The 15815-nt window shown below is 43.6% G+C and overlaps 1 non-coding gene across 1 annotated transcript; it reads right to left on the bottom strand.

The window, feature by feature from the left end:
• Window positions 1-15394: 15394 nt before the first annotated feature.
• Window positions 15395-15586, bottom strand: LOC116970577. Its single transcript, XR_004411196.1, has one exon. It is a non-coding gene; the product is annotated as a U2 spliceosomal RNA (small nuclear RNA).
• Between the last annotated feature and the right edge of the window lie 229 nt (window positions 15587-15815).

Here is a 15815-nt window from a genome sequence, read left to right as displayed (position 1 = left end):
TGCTTAAATGCAAATGATAATCTGTCTGAAATATAACAGAACGCACCATAAGCCTGAAACAAGGCTGTGGAGAAATGAGAAGTGCTGTTATAAACAGGAAGGATCAAGTTTTATAGGGAACTTCAGGAATGATGTAGTTTAAAAGAGAGGATAAATTCCAGTCACCGATGTACTCCTTGGGTGTAAGTAGTCTATAAAAATAAAGTGTGTGTGAAACACCATCCATTTAAAACAAAAGATGTCACAAAGTATTTTCTCATATGTTTAAAAAAAAACTTATTTGCATAACTTTCCATTCAAGGTAACTACATCTCAGATTTAATAACCATAGATTTTCAACTATGACCAAAGTCACTTGGCTCATCTGGAGAGACCTTGCAATCTCTCCTCTCCCAGTATTGAACTGACCCCAAAAACGATTTGAGACACACAAAAAGCTGGAGTAACACAGCGGGTCATACAGCATCTCTGGAGAAAAGAAATAGATGATATTCCGGGTCGAGACACCTCTTGGCTTCACTACGATGATAGATGTTCTGTGTCTCAGTCCAGCAAAAAATCTCAGACATGACATTTAAAGCAAGTACTTGCAAGTACTAGTATACTGTGGTACTGTTTGTAACTTTAGATTTTCCAAAGAGTATTCAGCTAGTCTGAGGAAGGGTCTCGACCCAAGACGTCACCCATTCCTTCTCCCCAGAGATGCTGCCTGTCCCGCTGAGTTACTCAAGCATTTTGTGTCTATCTTCGGTGTAACCCAGCATCCGCAGTTCCTTCCTACATTTTTTGTCAGCTACTCTTTGAAATGTAGTCACGGTTGTAGACCAAAATCAATCAGCAGGCAGTGGTGGCCACCTAAGTATCAACAACAACACTGAGATTAACAATTATATCATGACTTTTTGAAACTCTTTGAATCACTTCCCTCTGGAAGGCGACTCCGGACTGTCAAAGCTGCCACAGCCAGACATAAAAGCAGTAGTAGTAATTTTCCACAAGTAGTAGCTCTACTCAATAACCCAAAATCTGTAGCCTCCTTTTGCTCAGGGATTTTATTTAATTCACATGTTTAATCAATAATGTTTTATTATTAATGTTTAATGTTTTATGTGTCATTACTAACTGGCACTGTATGTCATGTTGTCACTTGCTGGCGGAGCACCAAGGCAAATTCCTTGTATGTGAATATACTAGGCCAATAAACCTATTCATTCATTCATTATTCATTCATTCATTCAGCTGGCAAAAATTGGTAAGTGAATGCAAGAACTTGAGGGCAATTCCTCTTCTGTGAAAAGTTTTAGTTTCTTTTGGGATGGGACTGCAGATGCTGGTTAATACCGAAGATAGACACACAGTTCTGGAGTAACTCAGCGGGTCAGGCAGCATCTCTGGAGGAAACGGATGGGTGATGTTTCATTTCGGAACCCTTCTTCAGACTTAGTTTAGTTTAGTTTAATTTAGTGTCACTCTTGAGGCTGCAGCCTGCAATGCCCCATGTTTTAATAATAAGTTCGATAAAACTAAACTGCCTCCATAGGTTAGGTGCTCTGTGGCCACCAGCCAAAGTTAAAGTAATCAGATCAAAGTCTTTCAAGAATGAAGTTCTATGGAAAAAGGAAGGTAAATAGTTATAGAACTTTTCTGTAAATGGGAATTGATCGTTGGTTAATTGCTAACTTTAAATACCAATATTAAACCAAAGATTTTAAGGGACTTGAGGTGAAAGTGGGTTTTGGAATTGGATTACAAAATCTGTCAACATTTCATTTAATGGCAAATCAGGCTTAAGTGGGCACATTATTTACTCCACCTCTTGTTTCAAAGTAAGTTCACATTTTGTGTCACACAATAATCAATTCCTATCACTGCTATATGTCAATGCCCTTTCTGTGTTCAAGACTGCATGTAGTCTGTGGTTAGATCCGATAATCTCCAGCTCCATGGACAATGGATATTTATTGTCACATATGCAATTAAACGTTACACAGTGAAATTCATTTTTCCATATAATAATGCAGACGCCACCATGTGTGACGTCAATTTGCTTAGTTTAGAGATACAGAGGTCCACCGAGTCCGGGCCGACCAGCGATCCCCGCACATTAACACTATCCCACACACACCAGGGGCAATTTATTACATTTACCCAGCCAATTAACCTGCATACCTGTACGTCTTTGGCGTGTGGGGGGAAACTGAAGATCTTGGAGAAAACCCACGCAGGCCACGGGAAGAACGTACAAACTCCGTACAGACAGCACCAGTAGTCGGGATCGAACCCGGGTCTCCGGTGCTGTAAGCGCTGTCAGTAGGTATGTTGCAAAGCCTACCTGAAGCGTCGCTGAAAATCTGTCGCTGCGGGTGTGCGCAATTTTGGCGCCGTTTAGAGGGGGCAGGTTTAAAACGCGATTTTCTCTAGGCTGTTCAAACCGAAGATGTTCAGCCTTGTTAATTATTAACGAAAAATCGCTGAAAGACCCCGTCGCAAAAGCTATTATTAGTTTTAAAAGCCTCGTAAAATAGTTATAGTAGTTTAAAAATCAATCTCTAAACCCGCGACCACCAGCAACCGCAGGGTCTCATAAAGCAAATAACTGAAGGTATGCTGTATATTTTTACATTAAAAAGGGCTTCTAAAGATCCCTTTATACAAAGTTTAATATTGCGAGTAGCTCATTTTGGGCCCATTATATCCCGCAGTATTTTTTTGGGCATTTGGGGCACAAATCTACCGCAATGTGAACGTTCTAAACCAGCGCGTTCCACAGGGACCCACTGGAAAGCTGATTTAAATGGGCATTTATTTACAGCAATTGAACACTAAATTCCTTCCATTTGGTCTATAAATTAATGTAAATGAGATTTAAAAATCATGTTTTATTGTGAATTATTTGTGAATATTATTTGGACATTTAGGCTATTTAAAAATGTTAATCATTTATTAAGAAATGGATAGATGTTTAGATCGAGTAATTGAAGTCTGAAATTAGCTACAATTAGGTAACTAACTAATTATATGCTTTAATTTCAGGTCATCCAAGTAAGATTATTTTATATTTGTTTCAGAATGCTTCAATCTATGATAACTGAAAATTTCATTCAGTTCTGGGCTTTTGACTGTTCACGATCACAGCTTTTTTGTTATGTCCATAGAAAATCAATAGGGAACAAGATGCTCATTTCCCAGTATGAAAATGGCCATAACTTTTTAAATACTTGAGATATGAAAGTGAATTAGGTGTCAAATTAAACTTATTTTTATGCTTTATCTGATGGGATAAATTGCAGACTTGATTTTTAAAATCTCAAAATTTTGTAACATTGCTACTGTCAGGCAGCAACTCTACTGCTGCGCCACCGTGCCGCCTTAAATTGAGTTCAGAGTCCGGATTCCCACGTGTTCATTCTATCGGAGCGACTCCCGATCCCCTCCGTCGCCCACGACCCTCACGGTCCGCGAACCATCGTTACGCTCTCCTCCTCGACGTCCATATTGTGTCCCGGGGGCAACGTCCTGCAGCCAAGGATCAAGAAGTGAAAGTGTTACCATTGAACTATGAGTAACACCAACTTGTTTGCCTTTTACCAATCTTATCCTAATTTCTCTGATCAGATAGAGTCATACAGTCATACAGAGCGGAAACAGGCCCAACTTTTCCACGCCAGCCAACATGTCCCATCTACACTAACCCCACTTGCCTGCGTTTGGTCCATATCCCTCTAAACCTGTCCTTTCCTTGTACCTGTCCAATTGTTTTCTTAAACATCGTCTTAAACTTTGGCACAGCGGTAGAGTTGCTGTTTTGTAGCACTTAGAGCACAGAGACCCTGGTTCAATCCTGACTACGGGTGCTGTTGGCACGGTGTTTGCACATTCTCCTCGTGACCTGCATGGGTTTTCTCTGAGAACTTTGGTTTCCTCCCACACTCCAAAGACGTACAGGGTTGTAGGTTAATTGATTTGGTATAAATGTAAAAATTGTCCCGAGTGTCACTAGGATAGTGCTAATGTGCGGGGATCGCTGGTCGGCATGGACTCGGTGGGCTGAAGGGCCTGTTTCCGCACTGTATCGCTAAACTAAACGATACTCTTGCCTTTCCTTGTGACTCAGACCTCTGACCATAAGCACCATCCTTACATTTCTAGGTACTACCTCCAGGATGTACAGAGAACTTGAACATTTCAGGTGACAAGAACTAAAGCTAATATTCAAGTTAAACACAAAATGTTGGAGGAATACATCAGATCAGGCAACATCTATGGTGGAAATGGACGGACGATGTTTCAGGATACAACCCTTCTTCAGTGATAGTCGTAGGGGGAGAAAGCTGGAAAAGAGGGGTGGCAGCAGTACAAAACCTGGCATGTTTGTCTTGACAGGAGGAAGTGGATTCCTGCTCTCATTATTGCAGATGCTGCTTTAAACTGAAGATAGACATAAAATGCTGGAGCAACTCAGCGGGACAGGCAGCATCTCTGGAGAGAAGGACTGGGTGACATTTTGGGTCGAAAATGTCCTTCAAACTGTGTGACTATTGTTCACTATTGTGAGATGGTTTATTAGGTTTATTAAAGCCACGTGTACCGAGGTACAGTGAAATTACTTATTTGCCTGCCATCCAACCACGTCAGATAATACTATACATAAATCCAACCAAATCAAACTCCCGTGGAATATTATAACTTTGATTAAAGTCAACTCTGATTCTACTAAACACCAAGAAATACAGTCCTGAACTACTATCTATCTACCTCTTTGGTGACACTCAGCCTATCTTTGATTGGACTTTACTGGCTTTGCCTTGCACTAAACATTATTCCCTTATCATGTATCTGTACACTGTGAAAGGATCGATTGTGATCATGTATTGTTTTTCCGATGACTGGTTAGCACACAACAAAAGCAACATAAGCTTTTCACGGTACCTCGGTACACATGACAGTAATCTAAACTGAACTGAACTGAACTGAACAGCTTAGTCCCCCTGGCAGAATTTTGCATGAATGGAGAGAAGGAATGGGTGACCTTTTGGGTTGTGACCCTTCAGGGGAGTGGGCGGTATGTAGATAAGGAAGTGTTCAAGGAAGAGTAAGGTGTGAAAACAGGACGAAGGGAATGAAGATCAAAGAAAATGTTGAATAGATCATTGATAGATCATTGAATAACTTCCACTGCCTTCTGAGGCAGAGAATTCCATAGATTCACAACCCTCTGTGTGAAAAAGTTTTTCCTCATCTCCGTTCTAAATGGCCTACCCTTTATCAGTGAAAATCGCCGACTGAAAAATACATTTTAGTTCAATAGACAATAAACAATAAACAATAGTTGCAGGAGTAGGCCATTCGGCCCTTCGAGCCAGCACCGCCATTCACTGTGATCATGGCTGATCATCTACAATCAGTAGCCTGTTCCTGCATTTTCCCCATATACCTTGACTCTGCTATCTTTAAGAGCTCTATCTAACTCTCTCTTGAAAACATCCAGAGAATTGGCTTCCACTGCCTTCTGAGGCAGAGAATTCCACAGATTCACAACCCTCTGTGTGAAAAAGTTTTTCCTCATCTCCGTTCTAAATGGCCTACCCTTTATTCTTAAACTGTGGCCTCTGGTTCCGGACTCTCCCAACATCAGGAACATGTTCCCTGCCTCCAAACCCTTAGCGTGTTCAGTTTATTGTCACGTGTACCGAGGTACAGTGAAAAGCTTTTGTTGCATGCTAACCAGTCAGCAGACAGACAATACATGATTACAATCGAGCCATTCACAAGTACAGGTACTTCATAATAAAATAACTTTCAATGCAAGATAAAGCCCTTAAGGTCTTGATCAACGATTGTCCAAGGGTAGGCAGCAGCTCAGGACAATGTAGGAAGGATCTGCAGATGCTGGTTTAAACCGAAGATAGACACAAAAAGCTGGACTGACTCAGCGGGACAGGCAACGTCTCTGGAGAGAAGGAATGGGTGACCTTTTGGGTTGAGACCCTTCTTCAGACTGATGTCAGGGGAGTGGGCGGTACATAGATAAGGAAGTGTTCAAGGAAGAGTAAGGTGTGAAAACAGGACCAAGGTAATGGAGATCAAGGAAAATGTTGAATAGATTCATTGTTAGTTGGGGAAAGGTAACACCAAAGCAGAGATAAAATGTTCTAGGTGTCAACTGCTCTACATCGGTGAGACCAAGCGCAGTCTTGGAGATCGCTTCGCCCAACACCTCCACTCAGTTCGCACTAACCACCCTGATCTCCCGGTGGCTCAGCACTTCAGCTCCCCCTCCCATTCCGAATCCGACCATTTTGTCCTGGGCCTCCTCCATAGCCAGAGTGAGTCCCACCGCAAACGGGAGGGGCAGCACCTCATATTTTGCTTTACTTAACACCCCAGCGGTATGAACATTGTCTTCTCAAATTTCAGGTAGTCCTTGCTTTCTCACTCCTTCTCCTCCCCTTTCCAGCTCTCCCACAACTTACTTTCTCCGCCTCTTCCTTTCTACTCCCCCCCCCCCCCCCCCACCCCCACATCAGTCTGAAGAAAGGTCTCGACCCGAAACGTCACCTATTCCTTCGCTCCATAGAGGCTGCCTCACCCGCTGATTTTCTCCAGCATTTTTGTTTACCTTCGATTTTTCCAGCATCTGCAGTTCTTTCTTAAACATAGATAAAATGTAGTCGGAGACAGTAAGACAGAGGCAAGAAGGGTCTCAACCCGAAACATCACCCAATGGTTCAGAACTACTGTCTAGATGTATTCTCTAGTTTTGCTGCTTCAGCAACAGGAGCTATGCCTCGTTGATACTACTGTGCTGCTGGTACTTGCATATTTGCCCTTTAAACCAGCAGTGTAGCATAATGGAGGCACGGCTGTGTTTTCTCATGAACTTTGGTGCTCATAACTATTTGCAGGTCGACAGCAGCATCGCAATAATGTAATCAGGTCTGACAACACCGAGCGCAATATCAGTTGACTGGAAAATCAGCTTGCACTGCTTATCACTGTAATTAAGAAGGGATGAGATTGCCCTAAATGACTGATATCCCAGCAGTGGAATTCTACTCTGATAATTCACAATCGTACTGTACGTGGGAAACATTAGCAACACTTTGCAAATTTAGTTTAGTTTAGTTTAGAGATACATCATGGAAACAGGCCCGTCATCCCACGACCAGCGATCCCCACGCATTAACACTCTCCGGCCCACATTAGGGACAATTTTTACATTTTACCAAGCCAATTTACCGACAAGCCTGTACGTCTTAGGTCTATAGGTCTCGGGGGAAAACCCACGCAGGTCATGGGGAGAACGTACAAACTCCGTACATACAGCACCCATAGTCGGGATCAAACCCGGGTCTCCGGCGCTGCAAGCGCTGTAAGGCAGCAACTCACGCTGCGCCACCGTGCTGCCCCCAATGACATGGCAATTTCCAATGCCCCAAGTAAAAACATAAGCCAGCTAAATGGGATGATTCAATATATGTATCCTGCTAACATGAAATAAGATCAAAATCAATGATCAGAGGTATAGATAGGATAGTGTCGTTTTTAGTTTTAGTTTGGAGATGCAGCGCGGAAAGAGGCCCTTCAGCCCACCAAGTCCACGCCGACCAGTGACTCCCCACACTAACACTATCCTACACACACTAGGGACAATTTACAATTATACCAAGCAAATTAGCCTACAAAACTTTTTGTCTTTGAAGTGTAGGAGGAAACTGGAGGACCCGGAGAAAACCCACGGAGAAAACACCACCCATAAGGAATAGGACTGGAATTAGGCCATTTGACCCAACAAGTCTATTCCATCATTCAATATTGGCTGATCTATCTCACCCTCCTAATCCCATTCTCCTGCCTTCTCCCCATAACCTCTGTCACCTGCACTAATTCTATCTATCCATCTATCTATCTATCTATCTATCTATCTATCTATCTATCTATCTATCTATCTATCTATCTATCTATCTATCTATCTATCTATCTATCTATCTATCTATCTATCTATCTATCTATCTATCTAGCTATCTATCTATCTATCTATCTATCTATCTATCTATCTATCTATCTATCTATCTATCTATCTATCTATCTATCTCTGCCTTAAAAATATCCACTGACGGCCTCCACAGCCTTCTGTGGCAAAGAATTCCACCACTCTCTGACTAAAGAAATGTCTCCTCTTCTCCTTCCTAAAAGAACATCCTTTAATTCTGAGGCCACCACCTCAAGTTCTACACTCTCCTACTAATGGAAACATTGGTGGTCAAGGGGTGAACGTACAAACTCCGCACAGTCAGCACCTGTAGTCAGGATCGAACCCGGGTCTCTGGCGCTCTGAGGCAGTAGCTCTACAACTGCGCCACCCCCTGACTGGGTCAGAATCTTTTTCCTGTGTTAAATACTGGAGGGCATAGCTTTAAGGTCAGTGGGGCAACGTTTAAAAGAGATATATGAAACAAGATTTATTTCGACAGGGATTGGTGGGTGCCTGGAATGTGCTGTCAGGGCTGGAGATGGATGCAGATATGATAGTGGTGTCAAAGAGACATGTTGACAGCACACAAACAGGCAAGAAATGGAATGATATTGATTATGTACGACAGATAGGACTAGTTTATTTTGGCATCATGTTCTACACAGACACTAGGAGGGAGAGAGGGTTAGGAAGGAGGGAGAGATAGATCAGCCTTGATTGAATGGTGCAGTGGTCTTGATGGGCTGAATGGCCTAATTCTGCTCCTATCATTTATGATCTTATGACATTGTGGGCTGAAGGGCCTGTACTGTTTGATGCTCTATGTTCCATCCGATGGAGATTTTGTTGTGTCATAAGTTCATCGGAGCAGAATTAGACCATTTGGACCATTAAGTCTACTCCACTATCAAATCATGGCTGATCTAACTTTCCCTCTCAACCCCATTCTCCTGCCTTCTCCCCATAACCCCTGACACCCGTACTAATCAAGAATCTATCTATCCCTGCCTTAAAAATATCTATTGACTTGGCCTCCACAGCCTTCTGTGGAAACTTGAGGGGTAACTTTTTTACAGAAAGGGTGGTGGCCATATGGGACGAGCTGCCGGAGGAGGTGGTTGAGGAAAGAACTATTGCAATGTTTAAGAAATGTTTAGACAGGATAGAATCGATTCAGAGGGATTGGGCCAAACACAGGCAGATGGACTAGTGTAGATGTGATATGTTGGTCGGTGTGGGCAAATTTGGCAGAGGGGTCTGTTTCCACGTTTTATGAATATGACTCTATTACATCTTTGACCCCTTCACCTTCTGTCATACTATCATCTTTGCAACCCCTTTGACAATTTTGGTGCCCTGAAGTGGACTCATTACCTCAGCCGAAGATAGACACAAAAAGCAGGAGTAACTCAACGGGACCAGCAGCATCTCTGGAATGTATGACGTTTTGGGTCGAGACCCTTCTTTCTTCTGAAACGTCACCCATTCCTTCTCTCCAGAGATGCTGCCTGTCCCGCTGAGTTACTCCAGATTTTTCTGTCTATCTTCGGTTTAAACCAGTATCTGCATATCCTTCTTACTCATCACCTCAGCCGATCATCTTCTGTCTTCCTCTCCGTTACGTCAGCAAGGCATAGACTTGACACTCTCAAGAAGTTCCTCGGTTTTGACCATGAGCTGAACTTGCAAATAATCCCTCCGCTACATGAATAATCAGCAGCTATAAACAAGTGATTCTTCACAGCAGGGGTTACAGCTGGGGTTTTAGGAGAAGCAGGCAAAGAGAATATTTCTTTGTGCACCATCTTTGCAGCTGTGGCTTATCTCCACGTCTCTATGCTTGACATTTTCTGGTAAATTTCAGTTTGTGACACTCAAAATATCTTATTGAATAATTACTTTTGCCAGCTAAAACTCTGGTATTAATTTAGCATCATTCAGACAGTGACAATGCTTGTGAATTTAGTGATGGTGCTGTAATCAATAGTGGATCACACACCTTATTGTGCACTTCATCCATCATACACAATTTTGCTTACACCTTTATATAATCTTGGGTTAGTCTTGGGTTAATCTTGAGGGGCGGCACAGTGGCGCAGCGTTAGAGTTGCTGCCGTACAGCGCCAGAAACCCGGGTTCAATCCTGACTACTGGTGCTGTCTGTACGGAGTTTGTACGTTCTCCCTGTGACCTGCGTGGGTATTCTCCAGGAGCTCCAGTTTCCCCCATACTCCAAAGAGGTACAGGTTTGTAGGTTAGTTTGCTTTGGTAAAATTGTAAATTATCCCTAGTGTGTGTAGTTTAATGTTAGTGTGCGGCGATCGCTGGTCGGCGCGGACTCAGTGGGCCGAAGTGCCTGTTTACGCGTTGCATCTCTAAACTAAAATAATGAAACTAGTCACTTATGAGCTAAGTGATAGAAGCAGACATCAATCTAATCCCCAAGTCGAGGCGGCACTTAGATCACTCAGCTCTGTACCTCATCAACGTCCCGGTCCGAACATGGACCAAAGAACTGAACTTCACGGATGAGGTGAGAGCGACTGCCCTTGACATCAAGGCACCGTCTTTTCATTTGGAGATACAGCGCGGAAACAGGCCCTTCCGCCCACTGAGTCAATGCCAACCAGCGATCCCTGTACATTAACACTACCCTACACACACACCAGGAACAATTTTACACCTACACCAAGCCAATTAACCTACAAACCTGTACATCTTTGGAGCGTGGGAGGAAACCGAAGATCTCAGAGAAAACCCATATGGTCACGGGGAGAACGTACAAACTCCATACAGACAGCATCCGTAGTTGGGATCGAACCTGGGTCTCGGGTGCTACAAGCGCTGTAAGGGAGAAACTTTACCGCTGCACCACCATTCCACCCTATCTGACTGGGGGCGGCAACAAGGAACCCTGGTATTGTGCATAAAACCCATTGGTGGAATAGATAGGGTGAATGCACAGAGTCTTTTATTCAGGGTAGTGGACTTAGAAACCAGAGGACATAGGTTTTAGGTGAGAGGGGCAAGATTTAATAGGAACCTGAGGGACAACTTTTTCACTCTGAGGGTGGTGGGTTTATGGAAAGAGCTACCAGAGGCAAGAACTATAACAACATTTAAAGGACATGTGGACTGGTACATGGATAGGAACAGGTTGCAGGGATATGGGCCAAACGCGAAAATGGGACTAGCTTAGATGGGGCATGACTAGCTTAGATTGGTCAACATGGACGAGTTGGGCTGAAGGGCCTGTTTCTGTGCAGTATGACTCTCTAACTCTAGTAAACTGTGTTCATAAATTATACAAGCAGAATTAGGCCATTCAGCCCATCAAGTCTACTCTGCCATTCAATCGTGGCTGATCTATCGCTCCCTCTCAAACCAATTCTCCTGCCTTCTTCCCACAACCCCTGACACCCGTACTAATCCAGAATCTGCTGATCTCTGCCATTAGAATATCCATTGACGGCCTCCACAGCCTTCTGTGACAATGAATTGAATTAAATACTTTATTGTCACCTGGGACCAGTCACAGTGAAATTCTTTGCTTGCATACCCGAGGTATCCAAATAGTCATCACATAAAGGGCTCTGGCTAAGTTACAAAGTCTCCCGCGCCAGGCCCTCCTTTGTTCTCCTCACCCCAACGGTGATCCCGCCACGCCGGGTCCTCCATTGTTCTTCCCCCTCCCACACGGCGGTCCCCCCACGCCGGGTCCTTCTTTGTATCCGGTGGCGCAACATCCAGTTCCGTTCGACGCAGGCCCCTGCCGCGGGGCTCCGCCATCTCCCGTGCACGTTCCGCCGCCTCCGTTCCCGTCCGGTCTCTTCCGTACCTGCCCAGCTCTCCGAAGGAGCCCAATGACCTATGGGCGGGTTTGGCCGTCCGCCGAGCCCTGGGGCCATCCGGGATGCATCGAGAACACAGCGCCCCGATAAAGGCTTCTGGCCGTGTTCCCGGTCCGCAACTCCAGTGTGGCGGGAAGCCTTCTGCTGACTCAGCGGGAAGAATTCCACAGATTCAAACAATCTGTCTAAAGAAATTCCTCTTATCTCCTTTCTGAAGGTACGTCCTTTTATTATGAGACTATGACCACTGGTCCTGGGCTCTGCCACCAGTGGAAACATCCTTTCCACATCCACTCTATCCAGGCATTTCACTATTAGGTATTTTTTAATTTAATGTCCCTTCTCATCTACCCAAAATGTCAGAATCTCCCGTTTCTTGTGTCGGTGGTGCATTGTTTTTCTTTTATTACTGTTGAGATTAGATTTTGGAAAGCCCTATCCTGTAACCTAGTAAAAATACCTTCACCAGAAGCTCAGCAGTGGCTCAATAAGGTGGCTCACCGATACTTTCTGAAGGGCATTTAAGCATGGGCCATAAATGCTGGCCTTTTAAGTGACATGCAAGCTCAGCAAAATTATTTTATTTTTAGAAAGTAAGCACAAACACATACTAAGGTCGAATGCTTATACTAAGCATTCAAATAGGTTTCTCTTGGAATTCTTAACAAGCTATCTTCACTCTGATGATAGAAAAAAAATGTTGGAGTAATTCAGCGAGACAGGCAGCATCTCTGGAGAGAAGGAATGGGTGACGTTTCGGGTCGAGACCCTTCTTCAGACCCGAGATGTAACCATTCCTTCTCTCCAGAGATGCTGCCTGTCCCGCTGAGTTACTCCCGCATTTTGTATCTATCTTCGATTTAAACCAACATCTGCAATTCTTTCCCACATATATTCACTCTGAGTTCAGTTTAGTTTAGTTTAGAGATACGGCCTGGAAACAGACCCTTTGGCCCACCGAGTCCACGCCGTTCAGCGATCATCCCATACATGAGCACGAACACTAGGTTTTCATCTTACGATCATTTGTGATCTTTACCAAAGCCAATTAACCTGCAAACCTGTACGTCTTGGGAGTGTGGGAGGAAACCGGAGCACCCGAGGAAAACCCATGCGGTCACGGGGAGAACGTACAAACTCCGTACAGACAGCGCCCATAGTCAGGATCGAACCTGGATCACTGGCGCTCTAAGGCAGCAACTCTACCGCTGTCACTGTACCACCCCACTGCACCATCAAGTTATTGTGTAATGCAAAGATTTAGGTAGCTGTTGTGCTTTTTAACAGTAAGATTAAACGAGAACTTACCAGTTTGAAGTTTGATCTGTATTTTATGAGGAGTTACGATGAGGGATTACGTGAAGAACCCGCTCAGTGCGCAGGCGCGGCATACTTCCAAGCAGCGGTGTGGAATCACAGATAGACACAGTTATTTGAGGTAAACATAGTAAAGATAAGGAGACATCAATTTATTAGTTTGATCCATATAATGAGGGTGGTAGCAGAGGGCACGTAATCCCACATCGTAACTCCTCATAAAATACAGATCAAACTTCAAACTGGTAAATTCTCGTTTAATCTTACTATTTTACTTCGGAGTCACGTGAGTGACTACGTGAAGACTTCAAAGCTCTGTGATTTCAAACCGTGTAACAGTTCATACTTCACTCGCTGCCGAAGTCATTCGAGGGAGGAAGTATGTTATCGTAATCAACCATGAATCTGTTTGTAAAAACAATAATGGTGTTATTAACAACAACAAGACCAATTGCTCCCCCGGGCTTAAATTATATATTTTTTGCAGATTCTTTTTCTGCAAACGATACAGGTTCTGTCAGTGGTTTGTTATAAAAGTTTGGAACGTATACTCCCTAGACCACCCTGCAGTAGCCAGGATGTGGTCCATAGGATCGTCCATCCTCTTAGTTACTGACGTGGAAGCTGTTCTGGTGGAATAAGATTTTATACACGTTAGTATTTACTCCAGCAACTCCCAGTACCTGCTTGAGCCACTAGAGATAGTTTAGCTCGTCACCCGACCATGAGGTTTCCTGTGGCTGACCCATAAGGCTTTTTCCTCTCCCTCGGTATTCCTTATTGTGTCGATCTCTAAGTGGGTCATGACACATAAAACGTGGTTCAGGTGGGTATGCCCGGAATTTCATGACTGGACCTGATGTTCCTGGTCTGTTCTGTTTGGCCAACCCTTGAATGGGCATGTGACACTATCTGGTGTTATAACCATGTTGTCCCATCGCAGTAGATGGAAGAGCTGGCTCTTTGTGTTGATGTAAGGCCACCAGCATGTCCATCTTCAGGGTAGGCTGTTCCAGGGTGAGTGACCTGGCTGGTGATCATCCCCTAAGGTATGTCAGGATTTCACTGACATCCCAATTTGGGTGTACCTATTTCTGGGGAATGGATTGATATACCTCTCCTGTATCTGATCACCAGTGAGCGGTACCCAAGTTGAGTAGGCTAACAGAACATGTCCTTCATTGTGGTGAAGACCTGCCAGGAGCTCCAGTACAGTTTTTTGTTATAGTTGAATGTGTAATTCCTGTTTTGGAAACAGTGTACCATTTCTTGATGCTCCTCAGGTATGTTCCCTAGGATATGCGACGGAATGCTGTCATCAGGTTGATAGTGCTCCTGATCCAAGCACAGCAGTGGTCTTCCCAATTCTGCAATTCTTTTAATGACCATGTCGAGGATCACTGGGAACCATGCTTGTGGACTTGGTCCACTGTAATTTGCGTAGTACCCGACTGATGAAGCCGTACCTATTGAAGAGGTAGAAGGAAAGGAAAAACATAGAGATTAGGTTCCCCCCACCCCTCAATACGCGGGAATGTCTCCATTGCCGCTGCCTTGAGATTGGTTTCATGTGACGTAAGTTAGTACGTGGTGATTTAATTGGATATAAGGAATCGATATCTGGTGTCCATATTGCTTAGTGATTTCAGCAAATATATTTGGTTTAAATGTATGTTTACAGTATTTAGCTCACCTGATAGGTGAGTTACTGATGGTCTAACATGTTTGACGACATACGGTTTCCAATTGTTAATAAATTGTCCCCTAATATCGATGTTCTCCGCCCAAGTGGTTTGGTATATGCCACCACTGACGTTGTTATCTTATAAACGAACATGCAAATTTGGTGGATTACTGAGCAAATGCTTCACTAGAATTAAGTAAGTTAATATATAACATGTTTAAGTCAATTCATATTGGCATTAAGTATTACAAGCTCAGTAACACATCAGGACACATAAGATGTTACTCAAAACAGGTGGAAGTGTACAACCATAATCCTTCCTGCCGATAAATTCCATGATAACACTACAGATTAATCCATTTGCCCCCATATTACAGGTATGGAGATAGTTTTGAACACTAGTATCTCAGCTCATAGGAAAGGTACAAAGTTCAGTAGCTGGTAATGCTGCTATATCCCAATTACTTTGCCACGTAGTTGATTGGTGGTTAATGCACCATGACTGATAGTCTTAATGAATACCAGATAACAACGTTGTGGATGGTCAACGTAAATATCTGGATATATATTTTGTGCACCGTTCCCAGAGGCACTGCAATACTGGGTCGATGCGTGGAGTGGACGGAGCAAGCCCCTATTCCATCTCCCTGTTCCAAAATTCAATTTAATATATGGTCCCTAGATAAGGGACGTATCAGATTATTAAACTGATAAGAACAGATACTACACTTGATCTTAGCCAAAAGGCCGAGAAGCGATGCAGCTAAAGCTGTATCCAAGGATAGTTTGTCGTTAATATATAGACATGCCATGACGGAATGTTTCTAAGTGTCAGGGCTAGTTGATTCTGGATAACTTTGACTTAAATGCCGCAACGCTCATCATGGTTACTCCATCCAGGTAATTGCGGTATATCCGAAACTTATATGAGAAGGTACTGAATAGTGTGCATCTTCAAGGTCGATGTCTACCATAAAGTATCCTTGGA

The sequence above is a fragment of the Amblyraja radiata genome, chromosome 2, assembly GCF_010909765.2.
Source record: "Amblyraja radiata isolate CabotCenter1 chromosome 2, sAmbRad1.1.pri, whole genome shotgun sequence".
Lineage (NCBI taxonomy): Eukaryota > Metazoa > Chordata > Chondrichthyes > Rajiformes > Rajidae > Amblyraja > Amblyraja radiata.
The sequence above is the reverse complement of the archived record's forward strand: the minus strand, read 5'-3'. Positions and strand labels throughout refer to the sequence as shown.